A 23,270-nucleotide genomic window follows, 5' to 3' on the forward strand; every position below is an offset into this window, starting at 1 on the left:
CTGATGATAAAACATCTAGGTTAAAGATGAAAAATTTCTCCACATTGAGGGACACCCAGAGCGGTTCACTGTTTTTGAAGACAATGATCTGCTTTTCTGGGTGCCTGATGTCCTCTGTCAGCATTCAGAAGTTGTTTTGTTGAATTTACTCAGCGTTGAAATGTTGTTTTGATGAATTTGTGAGGGAGAAAGAGGTCTCCCCGTCCTATTTCTCCGCATCTTACGACCGCCCTCCAATTCTTCCATTTTTTAGAGTTCAGATCATTCGGAAACTCCCATTGATATATATTTATTTCCTGTTTGTTGTTTCAGTATTTTAATTAGCCTGGAATACCTATTTGGACAAATTTATTTTTAATACATGTTTGTTGTTTTTGACTTCTGTTTTATTTGATTCTTAGATTTATGGTCTTTATTTTTATAACTGTATTTTAGAGTACTATTAGTAAAATTAGCATTATTATTACCTAATGTATCTTCTGTGTATCTTATATACTTTAAATATTATTACTTTACTACTTCTTTTAGATCATTGAAGAAAAGACTAGGTCAGAAGTGGAGACAAGTTTAATTACTTGGTAGTATATTTTATAGTTTCACAATAACAGAAAACACCATGTAAGAGTTTGGTTTGACAGAAGTTTGATTAAGATGAGATTCAGTTCAGTTCAGTTCAGTTCATTAGCTCAGTTGTGTCCAACTCTTTGCGACCCCATGAACTGCAGCATGCCAGGGCTCCCTGTCCCTCACCAACTGCCGGAGTTCATTCAAACTCACATCCATCGAGTCGATGATGCCATCCAGCCATCTCATCCTCTGTCGTCCCCGTCTCCTCCTGCCCTCAATCCCTCCCAGCATCAGAGACTTTTCCAAGGAGTTACCTCTTTGCATGAGGTGGCCAAAGTACTGGAGTTTCAGCTTTAGCATAATTCCTTCCAAAGAAATCCCAGGGTTGATCTCCTTCAGAATGGACTGGTTGGATCTCCTTGCAGTCCAAGGGACTCTCAAGAGTCTTCTCCAACACCACAGTTCAAAAGCATAAATTCTTTGGTGCTCAGCCTTCTTCACAGTCCAACTCTGACATGCATAGGATGCAGTATAAAATGTGTTTGAGAAGGATAAAGTGATGAAATTATAGGTATGAAGCACTGAAATAATTAGAAGCTGTAGTTAAATATTTAGAAGATTTTCATTTTCCTCTGATTGATGACAACTGGATTCTTTTGAGAGAAATGTAATCCTCTTTATGGAGTTATTGAAAGCTTGCTTCACTTGCTTACTCCTCAGGGTGTAGTTGAAGGGGATCAACAAAGGGGCCACAGCAGTGGTGGGCACTGAGACACCTTTATTTATGGCCATCTCTTCTTTTGCCGAGGGTTTGACATAGATGAAGATACAGCTTCCATAGGTGATGGAAACTACAATCATGTGGGATGAGCAGGTAGAAAAGGCCTTTTTCCTGTGCTGGACTGAGGGAAACCTCAGAATTGTCCTAATGATGTATGTGTAGGACAGAAATACACACACTAGGGTGGTAATGAGGGCAAATACAGCCACAAGGATAACCATTTGTTCAATTACCTATGTATCTGAGCATGAGATCTTTAGGAAGGGACCTGCATTGCATCTAAAATGATCGATGGCATTGGAATCATGGAATTCCAGTTGGAGACCCAAGCTAAGGGTGGGACAATGATCATCAAACCTGAAACCCAACAGCTGAGGACTAAGAAGGTCCAGACTCTATTGTTCATGATGGTCATGTAATGTGGGGGTTTACAGATGGCCACATAGTGGTCATAGTACACTAGTACATAGTACATAGGTTGCCAGCAGAAAAAATTCTGTTGCTCCAAACAGAATAATAAAAACTTTTGACTTGTTCAAGCATTGTAGGTGATGATATTGTCCCCAGATGATATACTGTACAGAAACCTAGAAATACAGACAGTGGTAAATGAGACTTCCAAGAAGGAAAAATTTCTGAGGAAGAAGTACATAGGAGTTTTAAGATGGGAGTCTACCAGTGTGAGAGTGATAATCATCAAGTTCCCTGTTACACTCAAGAGGCAAGTGAGAAATAGAAAGATGAAAAGCAGGATTTGCAGTTGTGGGTCATTTGTCAGTCCCAGAAGGATGAAAGTTGTTATTGCTGTGTGTTTTTTAACCACTGAGTTTTGAAATCTATCCTATTGACAAGTGAAAATCAAAGAGATTTTATGAGGAGGTTGGTATATGAATTCTGTAGCAAAACACTTTGCAGTTAGAGCTAAACAAACCAGTCTATATTTACTTATCCCATCACATCAGTCTACATTTCTTTATGCCTTCACATTGATCTACATTTAGTTAGCCCTTCACATTATAATTAGGATCATCACTGTTCTGATGTTCTTTCTGAATTTACAAGTGTGAGAGTGGATTATCCCTTTAGGATTTATATTATTATCAAACCAACTTTTTCTCAGATCATTGCCCCTCAAAATTTACAAATGTTTTGTTAATTCATGACATGGACTAAATTAACAAAAAGGTAGGGGAAAAAGATGATACTACTTCTTTTTTTTTTAAATTTTTTTTGTCTTTCATTTTTACTTTACAATACTGTATGGTTTTGCCATACATTGACATGAATCCCCATGGGTGTACATGCATTCCCAAACATGAAGCCCCCTCCCACCTCCCTCTCCATAACATCTCTCTGGGTCAAGGATGATACTACTTCATGTGTATTTAACCTTTTTTTATCCAAGACAAACCTTGGATATGGGAATATCCAGACAATGAAGATGAATTCTCTTCAACTGTTAGTTTCCATGGATTCTTTAAAGAGTAAGATGTGTTTCTCCTGGAAAACAAAGAAGAAAAATGACAAAACACAAGCCTGGATCATGACACTTTGCTCTGTCCATTTATTCTTTTCTACTTGTTTTCCTATTCTTAATTCATAGTTGGTTTCAAGCACTACTATTTTATCTGTTGGAGAAGGAAATGGCAACTCACTTGAGCATTCTTTCCTGGAGAATCCCATGGACAGAGGAGTCTGCTGGGCTACTGTCCTTAGGGTCGCAAAGAGTTGGACATGACTACGTGACTGAACACTCATGTTATCTGTAGTGTGAAGAAAGATTGTGTTATTTGCAAAAGAAATATGCTCATGTGCATTCATGTTAGTTTTCAGATAATTGGCTGTGGCTCCTGAAGCTCTGAAGTGACAGTTTTTAAATATCATCAAAATTATTCTTCCATGCTCTGCCTGTTTTCAATGCCTTTGACAAGATATTAGTGTCTTGTCTTCTCACCTCATCCCTGCTCAGTTTATGCTTTAAGCTTCTTCAACCTGATCTTCAATTCCAGTGACCCCTTGCTCTTCTAACACCTATAAAACTTTTATTACATTTGAAATCAATGGTGCAGTTTTGTAGCTGTTTTACTTGGAGTCAAATGTTCTTTAATTAAATTTCAGTCATTTTTCACATGTCAAAATACTAACCAATATATGATCACGGGCAAGCAACTGGGGACCCAGTTAGTCATTTTTCAAAGAGATCCCATACCATCATTCTGATTTTTTTAAGTTTGAATCTTTTTTCATACAAACATGAGTTTGAGCAAACTCTGAGAGATAGTGAAAGACAGGAAAGCCTGGTGTGCTACAGTTCATGGGGTCACAAATATTCGGACATGACCTATCAACTGAACAGTAACAATTTGGTAGGTAGGTTATGTTTCCAGAATTGGACATGACTTAGTGGCTGAACAACAACAAAGACTTCTGAATATACAAAGATAGACTAGTATCCATAAATATATTTGCACTTATGACACAAACAACTTTTTTGTAAATGTGTTGTTATTTTTAGGGTAGATGTCTCCTCTGTGAATTTTAAATTTTTTAAATTGTAGCAAATCTCCAAAAGTGTTCCCAATATATTTATTGAAAAAAATCTGCCTGTAAGTGGACCCACACAGTTCAAAATCTCACTATTCAGGAGTCAACTGAACAATATTAGTGGTATATTAGTGCTGGATTGGTTTCTTTTGTACTGATTCTCTAGTTCAGTTCAGTTCAGAAACTCAGTCGTGTCTGACTCTTTGTGACCCCATGAATCTCAGCACACCAGGCCTCCCTGTCCATCACCAACTGCCAGAGTTCACTCAGACTCACGTCCATCGAGCCAGTGATGCCATCCAGCCATCTCATCCTCTGTCGTCCCCTTCTCCTCCTGCCCCCAATCCCTCCCAGCATCAGAGTCTTTTCCAAGGAGTCAACTCTTTGCATGAGGTGGCCAAAGTACTGGAGTTTCAGCTTTAGCATCATTCCTTCCAAAGAAATCCCAGGGTTGATCTCCTTCAGAATGGACTGGTTGGATCTCCTTGCAGTCCAAGGCACTCTCAAAAGTCTTCTCCAACACCATGGTACAAAAGCATCAATTCTTCAGCGCTCAGCCTTCTTCACAGTCCAACTCTCACATCCATACATGACCACAGGAAAAGCCATAGCCTTGACTAGACAAATCTTAGTAGGAAAAGTAATGTCTCTGCTTTTGAATATGCTGTCTAAGTTAGTCATAACTTTTCTCCCAAAGAGTAAGCGTCTTTTAATGTCATGGCTGTAGTCACCATCTGCAGTGATTTTGGAGCCCCCAAAAATAAAGCCTGACACAGTTTCCACTGTTTCCCCGTCTATTTCCCATGAAGTGATGGGACCAGATGCCATGATCTTTGTTTTCTGAATGTTGAGCTTTAAGCCAAATTTTTCACTCTCCTCTTTCACTTTCATCAAGAGGCTTTTTAGTTCCTCTTCACTTTCTGCCATAAGGGTGGTGTCATCTGCATATCTGAGGTTATTGATATTTCTCCTGGCAATCTTGATTGCAGCTTGTGCTTCTTCCAGTCCAGCGTTTCTCATGATGTACTCTGCATAGAAGTTAAATAAGCCAGGTGACAATATACAGCCTTGACGTACTCCTTTTCCTATTTGGGACTAGTCTGTTGTTCCATGTCCAGTTCTAACTGTTGCTCCCTGACCTGCATACAGATTTCTCAAGAGGCAGATTAGGTGATCTGGTATTCCCATCTCTCTCAGAATTTTTCACAGTTTATCGTGGTTCACACAGTCAAAGGCTTTGACATAGTCAATAAAGCAGAAATAGATGTTTTTCTGGAACTCTCTTGATTTTTCCATGATCCAGCAGATGTTGGTTGGCAATTTGATCTCTGGTTCCTCTGCCTTTTCTAAAACCAGCTTGAACATCAGGAAGTTCACGGTTCACGTATTGAGAAGCCTGGCTTGGAGAGTTTTGAGCATTGCTTTGCTAGTATGTGAGATGAGTCCAATTGTGCAGTAGTTTGAGCATTCTTTGGCATTACCTTTCTTTGAGACTGGAATGAAAACTGACCTTCTCCAGTCCTGTGGCCACTGCTGAGTTTTCCAAATTTGCTGGTATATTGAGTGCAACACTTTCATAGCATCATCTTTCAGGGTTTGAAACAGCTCTACTGGAATTTCATCACCTCCACTAGCTTTGTTCATAGTGATGCTTTCTAAGGCCCGCTTGACTTCACATTCCAGGATGTCTGGCTCTAGATGAGTGATCACACCATCGTGATTATCTGGGTCGTGAAGATCTTTTTATTACAGTTCTTCTGTGTATTCTTGCCACCTCTTCTTTATATCATCTGCTTCTGTTAGGCCCATACCATTTTTGTCCTTTATCGAGCCCATCTTTGCATAAAATATTCCCTTGGTATCTCTAACTTTCTTGAAGAGATCTGTAGTCTTTCCCATTCTGTTCTTTTCCTGTATTTCTTTGCACTGATCACTGAAGAAGGCTTTCTTATCTCTCCTTTCTATTCTCTGGAACTCTGCATTCGGATGCTTATATCTTTCCTTTTCTCCTTGGCTTTTCACCTCTCTTCTTTTCACAGGTAATTGTAAGGGTTCCCCAGACAGCCATTTTGCTTTTTTGCATTTCTTTTCCGTGAGAATGGTCTTGATCTCTGTCTCTTGTACAATGTCACGAACCTCATTCCATAGTTCATTAGGCACTCTATCTATCAGATCTAGGCCCTTAAATATATTTCTCACTTCCACTGTATAATCATAAGGGATTTGATTTAGGTCATACCTAAATGGTCTAGCAGTTTCCCCTACTTTCTTCAATTAGTCTGAATTTGGCAATAAGGAGTTCATGATCTGAGCCACAGTCAGCTCCTGGTTTTGTTGACTGTATAGAGCTTCTCCATCTTTGGCTGCAAAGAATATAATCAATCTGATTTCGGTGTTGACCATCTGGTGATGTCCATGTGTAGAATCTTCTCTTGTGTTGTTGGAAGAGGGTGTCTGCTATGACCAGTGCATTTTCTTGGCAAAACTCTATTAGTCTTTGCCCTTCTTCATTCCACATTCCAAGGTCAAATTTGCCTGTTAATCCAGGTGTTTCTTGACTTCGTACTTTTGCATTCCAGTCCCCTATAATGAAAAGGACATCTTTTTTGGGTGTTAGTTCTAAAAGGTCTTGTAGGTCTTCATAAAACCATTGAACTTCAGCTTCTTCAGCATTACTAGTTAGGGCATAGACTTGGATTCATAGACTGATTCTCTATTAGAAGCCAAATATAGAAAGGATTTTCTATTATCCCTGGGAGGTGGGAGTACTGTTGAGTTTTTAAAATATAGTAAAATCTCAAGAGTTTGGAATCAGACACACTCGAAAAAGAACTCTGACTTATATAGAGATCATAACGATATTCAGTAAATTATCAACTTCATAGTTATTATTAAACTGTTACTCATACTGCAAAATAGTTTCCTGCTCCATTTTCACAGCCACTGATCTCATTGTCTCATGAACCGACTATGACTAAATCACAGTTATACAGTTAATATTGTTTCTCTTACTAGAGAAGCAATATTATTTGGAAAGGAGAACAAAATGTTAATTCTAATTGTCTTCAGTTCAGTTCAGTCCAACTCAGTAGTGTCCAACTTCTTGTGACCCCATGGACTGCAGCACTCCAGGCTTCCCTGTCCATCACCAACTCCTGGAGCTTGTTCAAACTCATGTTCATTGAGTTGGTGATGCCATCCAAACATCTCATCTTTGTCACCCCCTTCTCCTCCTGCCTTCAGTCTTTCCCAACATCAAGGTTTTTTCCAGTGAGTCAGTTCTTCACATCAGGTGGCCAAAGTATTGGAGCTTCAGCTTCAACATGTTCTTCCAATGAATATTTAGGACTCATTTCCTTGAGGCTTGACTGTTTTGATCTCCTTGCAGTTCAAGGGACTCTCAGGAGTCTTTTCCAACACCATAGTTCAAAAGCATCAATTCTTTGGTGTTCAGCTTTCTTTATGGTCCAACTCTCACATCCATACATGACTAGTGGAAAAACCATTGCTTTGACTATCTGGACCTTTGTTGAAAAAGTAATTTCTCTGTTTTTTAATATGTTGTCTAGGTTTGGCATAGCTTTTCTTCCAAGGAGCGATCATCTTTTAATTTCATGGCTCTAGTTACCATCTGGAGTGATTTTGGAGCCCCCCCCTCCAATAAATATCTCACTGTTTCCATTGTTTCCCCATCTATTTGCCATGAAGCAATGGGACCAGATGCCATGGTCTTTGTTTTTTGAATGTTGAGTTTTAAGACAGTTTTCCACTGATTGTCTCAATGGCAAAATTTACCTAATATTTGACCTGTAGTTTGTTTTTTAATTTTTCCTATTTTCTAAGATGAATCTTCATCCAAACTTTAAATTTAATAAACTTTTGTTCTTCTTCCTCTTCAGAAATACAATATTGCTTTTAATCATCTTTTCCATCTTCATATTCTATTAAATAAGTGTGAATATATCTTCTCATTTTTCAGAAGACAAGAATCTTGTCATTCTCCTAATTTATACTGGTCTTATCCTTTCAGAAACCTTCCCACAAATGAAAGGGCAAAGGTGATGTTTGTCTTAATGGCCTCTTTTCTCCAAGCTCACCACCTAAAAGCCCAGCCTCTCTCTGCCTGACTTCTCAAGGTGTACTTGACTGTGTATTGATGGTATTGTAAGGTAAGCCTTGACTATTGACTTTTCTTTCCATATATGCAGGTGCCTGACTTATGCTTTGACAGTCAGGGCATCCACTTCAAAGAAGGCTTCAATAAACACATTTCCAGTCACCAGACTAGATAAAGATCCAGGCCAACTTTACCCTCCACCCCTCCTGTCAGGCTCCTTTGTTCTAGAGAGCTTGAAAGTGAAGTGAAAGTGTTAGTTGCTCAATCTTGTCCAACTCTTTGTGACCCCATGGACTGTAGCCTGCCAGGCTCCTCTGTCCATGGGATTCTCCAGGAAAGAATTCAGGAGTGGGTAGCCATTCCCTTCTCCAGGGCATCTTCCCCACCCAGGGATTGAACCTGGGTCTCCTGGATTGCAGGCAGTTTCTTTACTGTCTGAATAACTGATCATTTGGTTCTCTTGTTTGTTTTTTTTTTCTCTTTCCAGACTTTAAAATTCCTCACCTGTGTCTTAAGTTCACCATTAAAGAGTAAGCCCTTGAGACTCTAGTCCTGATCTTGGACCCCAATAGAAGAAGAATACCTAGTCTCCTCTCTCCCTTTTCCATTTCTCTTCCCATCACCTCAGTGTGTGGCAGCAAGCGTGTCATATGCTTTCCAGGATCTGTAAGAAATATATATTTTTAAAGTTTTCTGATGGTTATGGCTAAAGGGAGTCTTGTAATCATAAGAGCCACAGGTCCAGTCTTATCCATAGGCTGAGATCTGTGCAAACCATGCCTGGACTCCTACACTCTGAAATTCTCCTGAACTTACTCTTCTTATATAATGAAGCAACACCAAACTTCTCTGTCACCCCTGCCTCCCACTGAAGCATATCCACTTACTTCTATGTCATCAGTTGCTTCCACCTGGCTATTGGGAAATCTGAGACAGCCTATTTTAAATAGAAATATTCCATCCAGGGTCTACTATATGTCAAGCACAGAGCTAGGTTCTGTATTATAAAACTCATTCAACTTATATTAGAATTCTCACTGTAGCTATTTATTAATGTGCTACCCTCTTCTTCCATGAAAATTTGCATTTAACTGCATTATTTAATGTGTGTTACTCTGAATAGGATTCATCAAGGAGGTTCACAATATAGATTTCTCTTCTCAGAGAGACCTAAAAGTTTTTAACCAGGTAGTGGGGTGGAGAGGTTAGGTGCCCATGAAAAAAATAAAAATTAGACTATTTTGGTATGATGATCAAGAGTTTGATATGCATATTAATGCTTGAGATACACCCATACAATTAAGGAAGTGTGTTGCCTTACTTGGACATCATCACTTACATCTGCACTTCCCTTCCAATCAGGCTGCCCTTGATATCACGTGCAATCACTTATTATATCTATATACATTATAATTTCAGATACACATGAAAGAGGAGAAGGCAGCTTCTTCCCCTGTATTATGAGTTTTATTTTGTTGATATTATCTGTGACAATTATATATATTCTTCAGCAAGAAGAAAAAGGTCTATTTCTGTTCAGGGAGCAATAACTGGTATTAATTATTTATAATGACAGGAAAATTTGTCACATCTGAAAACAGTCTCTGGGTTCCTGCTGTTTCTCCATCATTGAATTAAATAGTCTCTCCCTGGAGACATCGATTAGTTGGTTATATGTACAATTTTTCACTCCATTGGTTTTAAAATATTTCCCACAATTGACATGAACCTCTGCATCTGGAAAAACTAAGTCCTCTCTTCCTTTGGACATGTGCCTTATAAAATCCCTTGAGGTACATATGGCAAGGCCAACCTTAAATGAATCATCACAGGAAAATGGACATTCATGCAGAGAACCTAATGAAAAACTCTGAAAAGGGAAATGTACAGATCTGGTGCAACTAAGATGAAGACACTAACAAAGCTAATGTCCAACATCATTTAGTGACAGCCTAGCAATTAAATTAAGACTTTTCAAAACATCAATATGTAATAGAAACTGTTTCCTTTGGTGACCCTTCCACCCCCTAAAGGAGTGGTCTCTTTTCGAGCCTCTCATACCAACCAATAGCTTGTACAAGGAGAGAAAAAGAATGTTCTTTGTTTTCAAACTCTGTGAGATTTTTCCTATCTCTTCAGTCCATTTTTGCTATGTGATTCCTATTTTGCCTTTGTTAGGTAAGATCAATTTATTCACAGTTTCTCTTTTAAGCAAATAAGACAGCATACTAATAGTCCATGGTGCCTTATTCTTTGACTTGTCCTTGATTGTATTTTCTCTAAGAATTAATTTTCTCTTAACTACTTCAAGATGGCAAAAAGGCCATACATAATAAGTAGAATAAGCTGTGAAGTAACTAAAATCTGTTATCCCTGAGGTCGTCTTTTTCTAATACTTCTCCTTCTGAATGCACACCACGCCAAAACTGTTAGTGAAATACTCTCCTTAACCTTGTTTTATCCTCTGCAGTGCCTCATAAACAGCAAAAAGCTTATCTCTTTGCTGAGTCATCAAATTACTGTCTGTTGAGTAAGTTAGATATTTAGGGCTTCCCAGGTGGCTCTCTTGCCTGGAAAATCCCATGGACGGAGGAGCCTGGTGGGCTGCAGTCCATGGGGTTGGTACGGGTCGGGCATGACTGAGCGACTTCACTTTCACTTTTCACTTTCATGCATTGGAGAAGGAAATGGCAACCCACTCCAGTATTCTTGCCTGGAGAATCCCAGGGATGGGGGAGCCTGGTGGGCTGCAGTCTACGGGGTCGCACAAAGTCGGACACGACTGAAGCGACTTAGCAGCAGCAGCAGCAGCAGCAGCAGCAGCAGCAGCAGCAGCAGCAGCAGCAGCAGGAGGAGGTGGCTCTAGCGGTAAACAACATGCCTGCCAGTTCAGGAGACATAAGAGACTAGGGTTTGATCCCTGGGTTGGAAAGATCCCCTGTAGAAGGTCATGGCAACCCACTCCAGTATTCTTGCCTGGAGAATCTCCAAGAACAGAAGAGCCTGGCAGACTACAGTCCATAGGGTCACCTAGAGTCTGACACAACTGAAGCGACTTAGCCTGCATGAAATAGACCCTGAGGAAAAATTAAAATATTTCTGCTTAAATTTTTCATCATAAAATAAGTCTAGAATTTAGATTAACAATTTAGAAAACGTTGACATTTTAAGCAGTGTAATATTCTTTTGGGGTATAAATTCCAGGGATTTGAAAGGAGTTTTTCTGTGTATTCTTGAATTAAACTGCATGGGTGCCAACTTCTCAGTGTAAAAATATAGCCCTGGTTATGACCTGAATTTTACAAAGTACTGTTGGATAATTCATACTATGTCTATTACAAGTTTCCATATTACAAACTGAAACAAGTTTAAGTACATCATACAAGAAAATAACAACACATATTTCTTTTCTTATCTCTCAAAAGAGACAATAGTTCTCCTAGCTTCCTTATGGTACTTATTCATTTGACAATTTTTCCTGGCTTCATCTGGCAGCTCCTTACTGTGTTTGCCTGTGTGTGATAAAGGAGATGCACCTCTGCACTGGTCTCACAGGATCTTTCAGTTCAGTTCAGTTCAGTCACTCAGTCATGTCTGAGTTTTTTGACCCCATGGACTGCAGCATGCCAGGCCTCCCTGTCCAAAACCAACTCCTGAAGTTTACTCAAACTCATGTCCATTGACTTGGTGATGCCATCTAACCATCTCATCCTCTGTCGTCCCCTTCTCCTCCTACCTTCAATCTTTCCCAGCATCAAGGTCTTTTCCAATGAGTCAGTTCTTCCCATCAGGTGGCCAAAGTATTGGAATTTCAGCTTCAACATCAGTCCTTCCAATGAACATTCAGGACTGATCTTTAGGATGGACTGGTTGGAACTCCTTGCAGTCCAAGGGACTCTCAAGAGTCTTCTCCAACACCACAGTTCAAAAGCATCAATTCTTCAGTATTCAGCTTTCTTTATAGGCCAACTCTCACATCCAACATGACTACTGGAAAAATCATAGCCTTGACTAGACAAACCTTTGTCAGCAAAGTAATGTCTCTGCTTTTTAACATAATGTCTAGGTTGGTCATACTTACTTACTTACTGACATACATACTTACTCCTTTTCTTCCAAGGAGTAAGCATCTTTTTATTTCATGCCTGCAGTCACCATCTGCAGTGATTTTGGAGCCCCCCAAAATAAAGTCTGCCACTGTTTTGCCATGAAGTGATGGAACCAGATGCCATGATCTTAGTTTTCTGAATGTCGAGCTTTAGGCCAACATTTTCACTCTCCTCTTTCACTTTCATCAAGAGGCTCTTTAGTTTTTCTTCACTTTCTGCCATAAGGGTGGTGTCATCTGCATATCTGAGGTTATTGATATTTCTCCTGGCAATCTTGATTCCAGCTTGTGTTTCTTCCAGCCCCGTGTTTCTCATGATGTACTCTGCTTATAAGTTAAATAAGCAGGGTGACAATATACAGCCTTGACATACTCCTTTTCCTATTTGGAACCAGTCTGTTGTTCCATGTCCAGTTCTAATTGTTTCTCCCTGACCTGAATACAGATTTCTCAAGAGGCAGATCAGGTGGTCTGGCATTCCTATTTCTTTCAGAATTTTCCACAGTTTATTGTGGCCCACACAGTCAAAGGCTTTGGCATAGTCAATAAAGCAGAAATAGACATTTCTCTGGAACTCTCTTGCTTTTTTGATGATCCAGTGGATGTTGGCAATTTGATCTCTGGTTCCTCTGCCTTTTCTAAAACTAGCTTGAACATCTGGAAGTTCACGGTTCACCTTTTGATGAAGGCTGACTTGGAGAATTTTGAGCATTACTTTACTAGCATGTGAGATGAGTGCAATTGTGTGGTAGTTTGAGCGTTATTTGGCATTGCCTTTCTTTGGGATTGGAATGAAAACTGACCTTTTCCAGTCCTGTGGCCACTGCTGAGTTTTCCAAATTTGCTGGCATATTGAGTGCAGCACTTTCACATCATCATCTTTCAGAACTTGAAACAGCTCAATGGGAATTCCATTACCTCCACTAGCTTTGTTCATAGTGATGCTTTCTAAGGCCCAGTTGATTTCACATTCCAGGATGTCTGGCTCTAGGTGAGTGATCACACCACCGTGATTATCTGGGTCATGAAGATCTTTTTTGTACAGTTCTTCTGAGTATTCTCACCACCTCTTCTTAATATCTTCTGCTTCTGTTAGGTCCCTACCACTTCTGTCCTTTATTGAGCCCATCTTTGCATGAAATGTTCCCTTGGTATCTCTGATTTTCTTGAAAAGATCTCAAGTCTTTCCCATTCTGTTCTTTTCCTCTATTTCTTTGCACTGATCACTGAGAAAGCCTTTTTCTATCTCTCCTTGCTATTCTCTGGAACTCTGCATTCAAATGGGTTTATCTTTCCTTGTCTCCTTTGCTTTTGGCCTCTCTTCTTTTCACAGCTATTTGTAAGGCCTCCTCAGACAGACATTTTTTCCTAAATTTTCTTTCTAGTCATCTTTGGGGAGTCTTCAATACTGCATTTTCTGTTTTCATATCAGGTAGAGACTCTCTTTAGAGACTCTTTTATTTTAAAAGTTGGAAACACTTTCCTTTGGACTCTGTCATGAGGGAAGAGGACCTGAAGTAAGGAGGAGAACAAAAGGAATTCCTTTGGGATCTGGAAGAACTATGACGGTTCTAAGCAGGGATTTGACTTTCCTACTCCAACATTAAGGATATTTACAGTCTTCTGCTCAGTCTTCTAGAGGTGCCCTGGCATCATCTGAATGAATAAAGTAAATAATCCTCAGTAACCTAGGTTCTGACATCACTAAGTAACTTTTTTTTTTTTTCACTTAATGAACTTTGGCAAAGCAAGAAAAACAGGTGACAGCAGGGACACTGTTTTATGAGAGGGTAGATGGAAGAACAGCATCACACAGAGGACAGGTTCCCATTTTACTAACAGAAAAACAAACAAACAGATTTAATCCCCTACTACATTTCCTAAAAATATGAGTTTTTAATAATTAACCTATTTTGCTTTCATTTGGGATTTTCCATAACATCTATGAACTTCTTGATCAATCTAAACTAATCTAGCTTTATTTATTATTAGGATTTATGTTATTGGAGACTATATTATAGGATTTGGCTATTATCATGTCAAGAACTATTCAAATTTTTGGTCTAGGACATAGAAGAGGTTAAAACAGTGCATTTGATTAAAATTTATAAAAGTTATGATTTTATATGTAGAACTTCACATGAGAATGAATCATACTGAGAAAGTACTATTATGTAACTACACATAGATTTAGTTCTGGGTATTTTATTATTTTATGTTTATCCCCTTTACTTTTCTTTTCTTTCTTTTTTTTTTTTTTTTTTTACTAATGTATGTGTGTGATATATATGTGATAAATCGGTATTTTTGCAAATAGTAAAGGTCATGATCTTAATAAATATATCTTATAACAAGTTATATTTTTGCTCTAAGACTTTTCAAAGGCATATAACCATATTAGGAATAAATTATGGTTTGTTTATATGGATTTACCAATGGAATTTACCTTACCATAGAGTTGTATTCTTGTATAGCTTTAAAATGAGACTTTTATTTTTAAATGAACCCTATTTTGCATGAAAAACAGTGTATAGTCATTCAGATATCCATACTACTGGTCAAGAAATAGAACAATCCCTGTACCTTAGAAACCTCCTGTTTGTCCTCTGTAATCACATCCTTCTCAACTGCTGACTGATGAAGTAATGGAACACTTAGTTACTGTTTGCACTCTTCTTCAACCTGCTCTGTGCTGGAGGAGGCTGACCTGTGAGGACCAGGGACAAGCTCCTTTTTCCAGTGGACTTGACTTTCTTTAACCATTGAGAGCCCCTTGTAATATCATTGTCAAGTCTTATATCAAGATTATAGTTTTCATTTTTTTTAATTTGTACATACTCTTTTAGCTATGCCTGGAAATCTGTGTAGAACTAGCTATTAATTCTTTCATATATATTTGCTAAATACTTTGTTAAAACCATTAGATTCTGGATTTTTTAATGACTTGTAATAACTATACAAGTATTCAGATATTATATTTTTTCTGTACCAGTTATAATATATTTTATAGAACAACACTATTTTCAAACTTATCTGCAAAGTTATAACTATCCTTCTTTTATGTCTATATTTATGTGCAGTTATGTGCTCTCTATTTCCCAATACAATGCTTTGATTTCTTCTAAATCACTCAAAAGTGATTTAATTATCTCAGTAATCCACTTATTTTCTTTTGCCTTGCAGCATTTCATTTTCTGCTCATTATTTTGTTTTTCTGTTTTTCTATAATTTCTGCTTTATTACTACTTTTTTCTTTGCAGTTTAGTTAGGTTTAATATCTTGCCTATCTCCTTTGTATTAATGCATATATAATTGGCTTCAAGATTGCATTAATTTTTTTTTCTAATGGGATTTGGACTCCAAATATGCTGCTAGTCATCACTTTTTCTGTATCTTACAAATTTAGCTTTATATGACAGAGGAGCTTGGCAGGCTACAGACCATGGGGTCAGTAAACAGTTGGACAGCAATCATTTCCTTTGTCTCTAGTTCTTCCATTGTTTGTTGTTGTTTAGTCACTAAGTGGTGTCCAACTCTTTTTGACTCCATGAACTGTAACCCTTCAGGCTCCTCTGTCCATAGGATTTCCCAGGCAAGAATACTGGAGTGGGTCTCCATTTCCCTTTCCAGGGAATTGTCCAGACCCAGGGATCAAACGTGTGTCTCTTGAGTCTCCTGTATTGGCAGGTGGATTCTTTACCACTGCGCCACCTGGAAAGCCCATGGGATGTGCATAGGTTGCTAATGCTGGCAGTTTCAGACTTGCATGTGTAAAGGATGGTTTGCAAGAGCAATCTCCATATCTGGTGTCATCACTAGGATAATTATCTCAGGTAATTTTCATAGCGAAGATGGTGCTTTTCCTGTTTTCATGTTTCTCTTGTTAACATTGTTTGACACATAAAAATTGATATTTGCTTATATATCAGATATTCCTATATTCCATAAATTAGTTCTAAGGTTTTTTTTAAGAAAAAATTAAGGCTGTGGATATATATATATATATATATATATATATATATATATATATATATATATATATATATGTGTGTGTGTGTGTGTGTGTGTATTCTTATATATTAATGTAAATAAATAAAAACATATACAAGTAAATATATATATATATACAATGTAAGTACATATGTATATTGTTTGGTTTCTAAGTCGTATTTGACTCTTTGTGATATCATGGACACACCATGAAGCACACCAGGCTTCCTTGTCCTGTGCTGTCTCAGAGAGTTTACTCAAACTCATGTCATTGGGACAGTGATGCCTTTTAAGCTTCTCATCCTTTGTCTTCCCCTTCTCCTGCCCTCAATTTTTCCCAGCATCAGGATCTTTTCCAAAGGGATGGCTCTTCTCATCAGGTGGCTAAATTATTGGAGCTTCAGCTTTAGCACTAGTCCTTCCAAAGAATTTTCACAGTTGATTTCCTTTAAGATTAACTAGGTTGATATCCTTGCTGTCCAAGGGACTCTCAGGAATCACTCCAGCACCACATTTCAAAAGCATACATTATTTGGTACTCAGCCTTCTTTATGGTCCAACTCTCACATCCACACATGACTGCTGGAAAAACCATAGTTTTGACTATATAGACCTTTGTTGGCAAACTGATGTCTCTGCTTTTTAATACATAGTTTTGACTATATAGACCTTTGTTGGCAAACTGATGTCTCTGCTTTTTAATACACTGTCTAGGTTTGTTGTAGTTTTTCTTCCAAGAAGTAAATATCCTTTAATTTTGTGGCCTCAGTCATCATCCACATTGTTTAGGTACATTATTGAGTTAATACACTTATATGATCCTTCTATACATTTATAGCTAAAAATACTAATGCCATATGCTGTTTGAATAAATTAGGTTCTGATAAATATCATCACAATTAATACTATTGAAAGTACTTACATTAATATAAGACTAACTTCAGCCATTTCATTATGTTATATCATAGGGAAATGCTATAGATCATTCCATAATGTGTTTATATATATATATGGAGAATTGTATTATAAGAATATTGGATCCAAAACAGAATAGACAATTATAGTTCTAAGAAGTGATAAAAGATAGAATACAGAGAGGTAAAACAATCAATTATTTATTGTTTCTCTGGTAAAAATTACTGTGTGTTTCAGTTATAAATTTTGGTGAAATCAATATTTTGGACAAACTGATCCACTGGAGAAGGGAATGGCAAACCACTTCAGTATTCTTGCCTTGAGGACCCCATGAACAGTATGAAAAAGCAAAATGATAGGATACTTAAAGAGGAACTCCCCAGGCCGGTAGGTGCTCAATATGCTATTGGAGATCAGTGGAGAAGTACCTCCAGAAAGAATGAAGGGATGGAGCCAAAGCAAAAACAATACCCAGTTGTGGATGTGACTGGTGATAGAAGCAAGGTCCAATGCTGTAAAGAGCAATATTGCATAGGAACCTGGAATGTTCGGTCCATGAATCAAAGCAAATTGGAAGTGGTCAAACAGTAGATGGCAAGAGTGAACGTCACCATTCTAGGAATCAGCGAACTAAAATGGACTGGAATGGGTGAATTTAACTCAGATGACCATTACATCTACTACTGTGGACAGGAATCCCTTAGAAGAAATGGAGTAGACATCATGGTCAACAAAAGAGCCTGAAATGCAGTACTTGGATGCAATCTCAAAAATGACAGACTGATCTCTGTTCATTTCAAAGGCAAACCATTCAGTATCACGTAATCCAAGTCTATGCCCCAACCAGTAATGCTGAAGAAGCTGAAGTTGGACAGTTCTATACAGACCTACAAGACCTTTTAGAACTAGCACCCAAAAAAGATGTCCTTTTCATTATAGGGGACTGGAATGCAAAAGTAGGAAGTCAAGAAATACCTGGAGTAGCAGGTAAAGTTGGGCTTGGAGTACAGAATGAAGCAGGGCAAAGGCTAATAGACTTTTGTCAAGAGAACACACTGGTCATAGCAGACACCCACTTCCAACAAAACAATAGAAAATTCTACACATGGACATCACCACATGGCCAACACCAAAATCAGACTGATAATATTCTTTGCAGCCAAATATGGAGAAGCTCTATACAGTCAGCAAAAACAAGACCTGGAGCTGACTGTGGCTCAGATCATGAGCTCCTTATTGCCAAATTCAAACTTAAATTGAAGAAAGTGGGGAAAATCACTAGATCATTCAGGTATGACCTCAATCAAATCACTTACGATTATATAGTGAAAGTGAGAAATAGATTTAAGGGACTAGGTCTGATAGACAGAGTTCCTGATGAACTATGGACGGAGGTTCATGACATTGTGCAGGAGACAGGGAGCAAGACCATCCCCAAGAAAAAGGAATGGAAAAAAGCAAAATGGCTGTCTGAGGAGGCCTTACAAATAGCTGTGAAAAAAAGAGAAACAAAAAGTAACGGAGAAAAAGAAAGATATACCCATTTGAATGCAGAGTTCCAAAGAATAGCAGGAGAGATAAGAAAGCCTTCCTCAGTGATCAGTACAAAGAAATAGAGGAAAACAATAGAATGGGAAACACTAGAGATCTCTCAAGAAATCAGAGATACCAAGGGAACATTTCATGCAAAGATGAGTATAATAAAGGACAGAAATGTTATGGACCTAACAAGCAGAGATATTAAGAAAAGGTGGTGATAATACACAGAAGAACTGTACAGAAAAGATCTTCACTACCCAGATAACCACAATGGTGTGATCAGTCACCTAGAACCAGACATCCTGGAATGTGAAGTCAAGTGGGCCTTAGCATCACTACAAACAAAGTTAGTGGAGGTGATGGAATTACAGCTGAACTATTTCAAATCCTAAAAGATGATGTTGTGAAAGTGCTGCCAACAATATGCCAGCAAATTTGGAAAATTCAGCAGTGGCCATGGGACTGGAAAAGGTCAGTTTTCATTCCAATGACTAAGAAAAGTAATGCCAAATTGCTTAAACTATCTCACAATTGCACTCATCTCACACACTAGTAAATAATTCTCAAAATTCTCCAAGCCAGGCTTCAGCAATACGTGGACCATGAACTTCCATATGTTCACGCTGGTTTTAGAAAAGGCAGAGGAACCAGAGATCAAATTGCCAGCATCCACTGGATCATCGAAAAAGCAAAAGAGTTCCAGAAAAACATCTATTTCTGCTTTATGGACTATGCTAAAGCCTTTGACTGTGGATCACAATAAATTGTTGAAAATTCTTTAAGAGACGGGAATACCAGACCACCTGATCTGCCTCTTGAGAAATATGTATTCAGGTCAGGAAGCTACAGTTGGAACTGGATATGGAACAACAGACTGGTTCCTAATAGGAAAAGGAGTATGTCAAGGGTGTATATTGTCACCCTGCTTATTTAACTTATATGCCGAGTACACAATGAGAAACACTGGGCTGGAAGAGGCACAAGTTGGAATCAAGATGGCTGGGAGAAATATCAGTCACCTCAGATATGCAGATGACATCACCCTTATGGCAGAAAGTGAAGAGGAGCTAAAAAGCCTCTTGATGAAAGTGAAAGAGGAGAGTGAAAAACTTGGCTTAAAGCTCAACATTCAGAAAACGAAGATCATGGCATCTGGTTCCATCACTTCATGGAAAATAGGTGGGGAAATAGTGGCTGATTTTTTTTTCTGGGCTCCAAAATCACTGCAGATGGTGATTACAGCCATGAAATTAAAAGATGCTTGCTCCTTGAAAGGAAAGTTATGACCTCCCTGAAAATGAAAGTGAAATCACCAGTGGTGTCCAACTCTTTGCGATCCCTTGAACTGTAGCCTACCAGGCTCCTCCATCCATGGGATTCTCCAGGCAAGAATACTGGATAGGGTTTCATTTCCTTCTCCAGGAGATCTTTCCAACCCAGGGATTGAGCCCAGGTCTCCTGCATTGCAGGCAGATGCTTTACCCTCTCAGCCACCAGGGAAGCCCATGATCAACCTAGACAGCATATTAAAATGCAGATATGTTACTTTGCTAACAAAGGTCCATCTAGTCAAGGCTATGATTTTTCCGGTGGTCATGTATGGATGTGAGAGTTCGACTGTAAAGAAAGGTAAGCGCCAAAGAATTGATGCTTTTGAACTGTGGTGTTGGAGAAGACTCTTGAGAGTCCCTTGGACTGCATGGAGATCCAACCAGTCCATCCTAAACGAGATTAGTCCTGGGTGTTCATTGGAATAACTGATGTTGAAGCAGAAACTCCAATACTTTGGCCACATGATGCGAAGTGCTGCCTAATTCGAAAAGTCCCTGATGCTGGGAAAGATTGATGGCAGGAGTAGAAGGGTATGACAGAGAATTAGATGGTTGGATGGCATCTTCGACTCAATGGACATGAGTTTGGATAAACTTCGGGAGTTGGTGATTGACAGGGAGGCCTGCCGTACTGCAGTCCATTTGGTCACAAACAGCCTAACATGACTAAGAGAATAAACTGAACTGAAACTGAATCATGGTTCGGAGGATTCTTGCCTTTTGGAAAATTGGAATAAGCATCCATTTCATTTTGCAATAAATTCAGATTTAAAGACTGAGAAGGGCGGTCCTAAGATGGCAGAGGAATAGGACGGGGAGACCACTTTCTCCCTCACAAATTCCTCAAAAGAACATTTCAATGCTGAGCAAACTCCACGAAACAACTTCTGAATGCTGGCAGAGGACATCAGGCACCCAGAAAAGCAGATCATTGTCTTCAAAAACAGGTAGGAAAAAATATAAAAGACAGAAAAAGAGACAAAGGAGGTGGGGAGGGAGCTCCGCCCCAGGAAGGGAAGCCCATCCCGGGAAGGGAATTTTAAGAAGAGCTTTTTCCAAACACCAAGAAACACTCTCTCTGTCGAGTCTGTGGTGAGCATTGGAAGCACAGAAGGCAACATAACAGGAAGGAAAAATAAGTAAATAATTAAAACCAACAGATTACAAGCCCAACAGTAACTCCCCCAGTGGAAAAGCAGCACAGATGCCAGCATCCACCACTAACAAGTGGGGGCAGGGCAGGGAGGTGTGGGCTGCAGTGCTTTGTAAGAATCTGGCAGGAACGCCCCATGCTTAACCAGAACGAACTAACTTGGGCTAGCAAACCAGACTGTGGGATAGCTACCACGTGAAAAGCTCGAACATATGACACCGCCAGGACTGAGCACAGAACAAAGGACGGAATGGAGATAGCCAGCTGCAGACCATCCCCCGCTGGGGACAGGCAGGCAGAGCAGTAAGGGCTGGAAAGGGGCAATCGCAGCCCCAGAGAGACTTTACCTACCAAACTGCAAGGAGGGTTCTTTGCTAAGACTTCTGGGGCTGCTGGACAGTCACCATCTGCCTCACAAGGGGCACCAGCAGTACACCCAGAAAACTGAGCAGCAGAGACAGGAAAGGCCACAAGTCGCAGTGACTGTGCTTGCCGAACACCTGAGATACTCGGACCTGGGAAGCGCACAAAATGCAGTCCCAACCGAATCTGTGCCTCTGAGGGCTACCTGAGCGCCGAACCTGAGCGGCTTAGACTGGGGAGGTGCACGCAGCCTAGGGCCGGCCTCAGACGGTTCTGGGCTGAGCATTGTAGAGCCGGAGTGGTTTGTGCGCCACGAGCAGGGACAGGCCCAGCGGGGCTGAGACACTGCATGCACACGACATTGCTATTTGTTTGCTGCATCCCTCCCTCCCCACGGCATGACTGAACAAGTGAGCCTAAAAAAAATAAAAGTGTCCACCACCGCCCCTCCCCCCCCGCCCGCCGTGTCAGGACAGAAATCAGACACTGAAGAGACCAGCAAACAGAAGAACTTAAACATAGGGAACCACCTTGGAAGTGACCTACACTGCCCACAACACCAGAGAAAGGGCCAGATATATCTTTACTACTGTTACAATCATTCCTGTTTTTCTTCTTTTTTTTTGTGTTTTGTTTTTTGTTGATGCTGTTGTGGGGTTGTTTTTTCTTCTTTTATTTTTCTTCTTTTTTTTTTTCCTAACTTTTTAAAATTGTTAAGTCCTCTGTTTCTCCTCTAATTTTTATTTCTATAACCTACTATTACTTTTCAAAAAAAAAAAAGACACTATTTTTTTAAAGCAAACACCATATATAGTCTTTGTGTGGTTGTTGTTGGTGTTTTTTTAAATAATTCTTGTGGCTTTGTTTTTTTGTTGTTGTTTTCTTTTTTTTTCTTTTTTCCTTCTTCTTCTTTTCTTTAATATTGTATTTTTGAAAATCCAACCTCTACTCTAGATTTTTAATCTTTGCTTTTTGGTTTTTGTTGTCAATTTTGTACATTTAAAAACCCAAACTTCACTACCCAATTTTACCTGAGAGCGAGATTACTGGCTTGACCACTCTCTCCTCCTTTGGACTCTCCTTTTTCTCCACCAGGTGGCCTCTGTCTCTTTCCTCCCCCTTCTCTTCTCTATCCAACTCTGTGAATCTCTGTGTGTTCCAGACGGTGGAGAACACCTAAGGAACTGGTTACTGGCTGGATTTGTCTCTCTCCTTTTCATTTCCCTCTTTTATCCTCCTGGCCACCTCTGTCGACTTCCTCCCTCTCCTCTTCCCTGTATAACTCCATGAATACCTCTGAGAGGTCCAGACTGTGGAGCGCAAAAAGGAAGTGAATACTGGCTAGCTTGCTCTTTCTTCTTTTGATCTCACCACATCTCATTCCAGTCACCTCTAACTACCCCCTCCCTCTTCTCTTCTCCATGTAACTCAGTGAACCTCTCTGGGTGTCCCTCAACGTGGAGAAACTTTTCATCTTTAACCTAGATGTTTTATCATCAGTGCTGTATAGATGGAGAAGTCTTGAGGCTACTGTAAAAATAAAACTGAAAACCAGAAGCAGGAGGCTTAAGTCCAAAGCCTGAGAACATCAGAGAACTCCTGAATCCAGGGAACATTAATCAATAGGAGCTCATCAAACGTCTCCATACCTACACTGAAACCAAGCACCACCCAAGGGCCAACAAGTTCCAGAGCAAGACGTACCATGCAAATTCTCCAGCAACACAGGAACACACCCCTGAGCTTCAATATACAGGCAGCTCAAAGTTACTCCAAAACCATTGACGTCTCAACACATTACTGGTCACTCCATTGCACTCCAGAGAGAAGAAACCCAGCTTCACCCACCAGAACTCCAACAC

The 23,270-nt window shown here is 39.4% G+C and overlaps 1 pseudogene; it reads right to left on the reverse strand.

Moving 5' to 3' along the window:
• Positions 1-1,170: 1,170 nt before the first annotated feature.
• Positions 1,171-21,789, reverse strand: LOC138078672 (olfactory receptor 6C2-like; annotated as a pseudogene).
• Positions 21,790-23,270: the final 1,481 nt, after the last annotated feature.

The sequence above is a fragment of the Capricornis sumatraensis genome, chromosome 4 (genome assembly GCF_032405125.1).
Source record: "Capricornis sumatraensis isolate serow.1 chromosome 4, serow.2, whole genome shotgun sequence".
Lineage (NCBI taxonomy): Eukaryota > Metazoa > Chordata > Mammalia > Artiodactyla > Bovidae > Capricornis > Capricornis sumatraensis.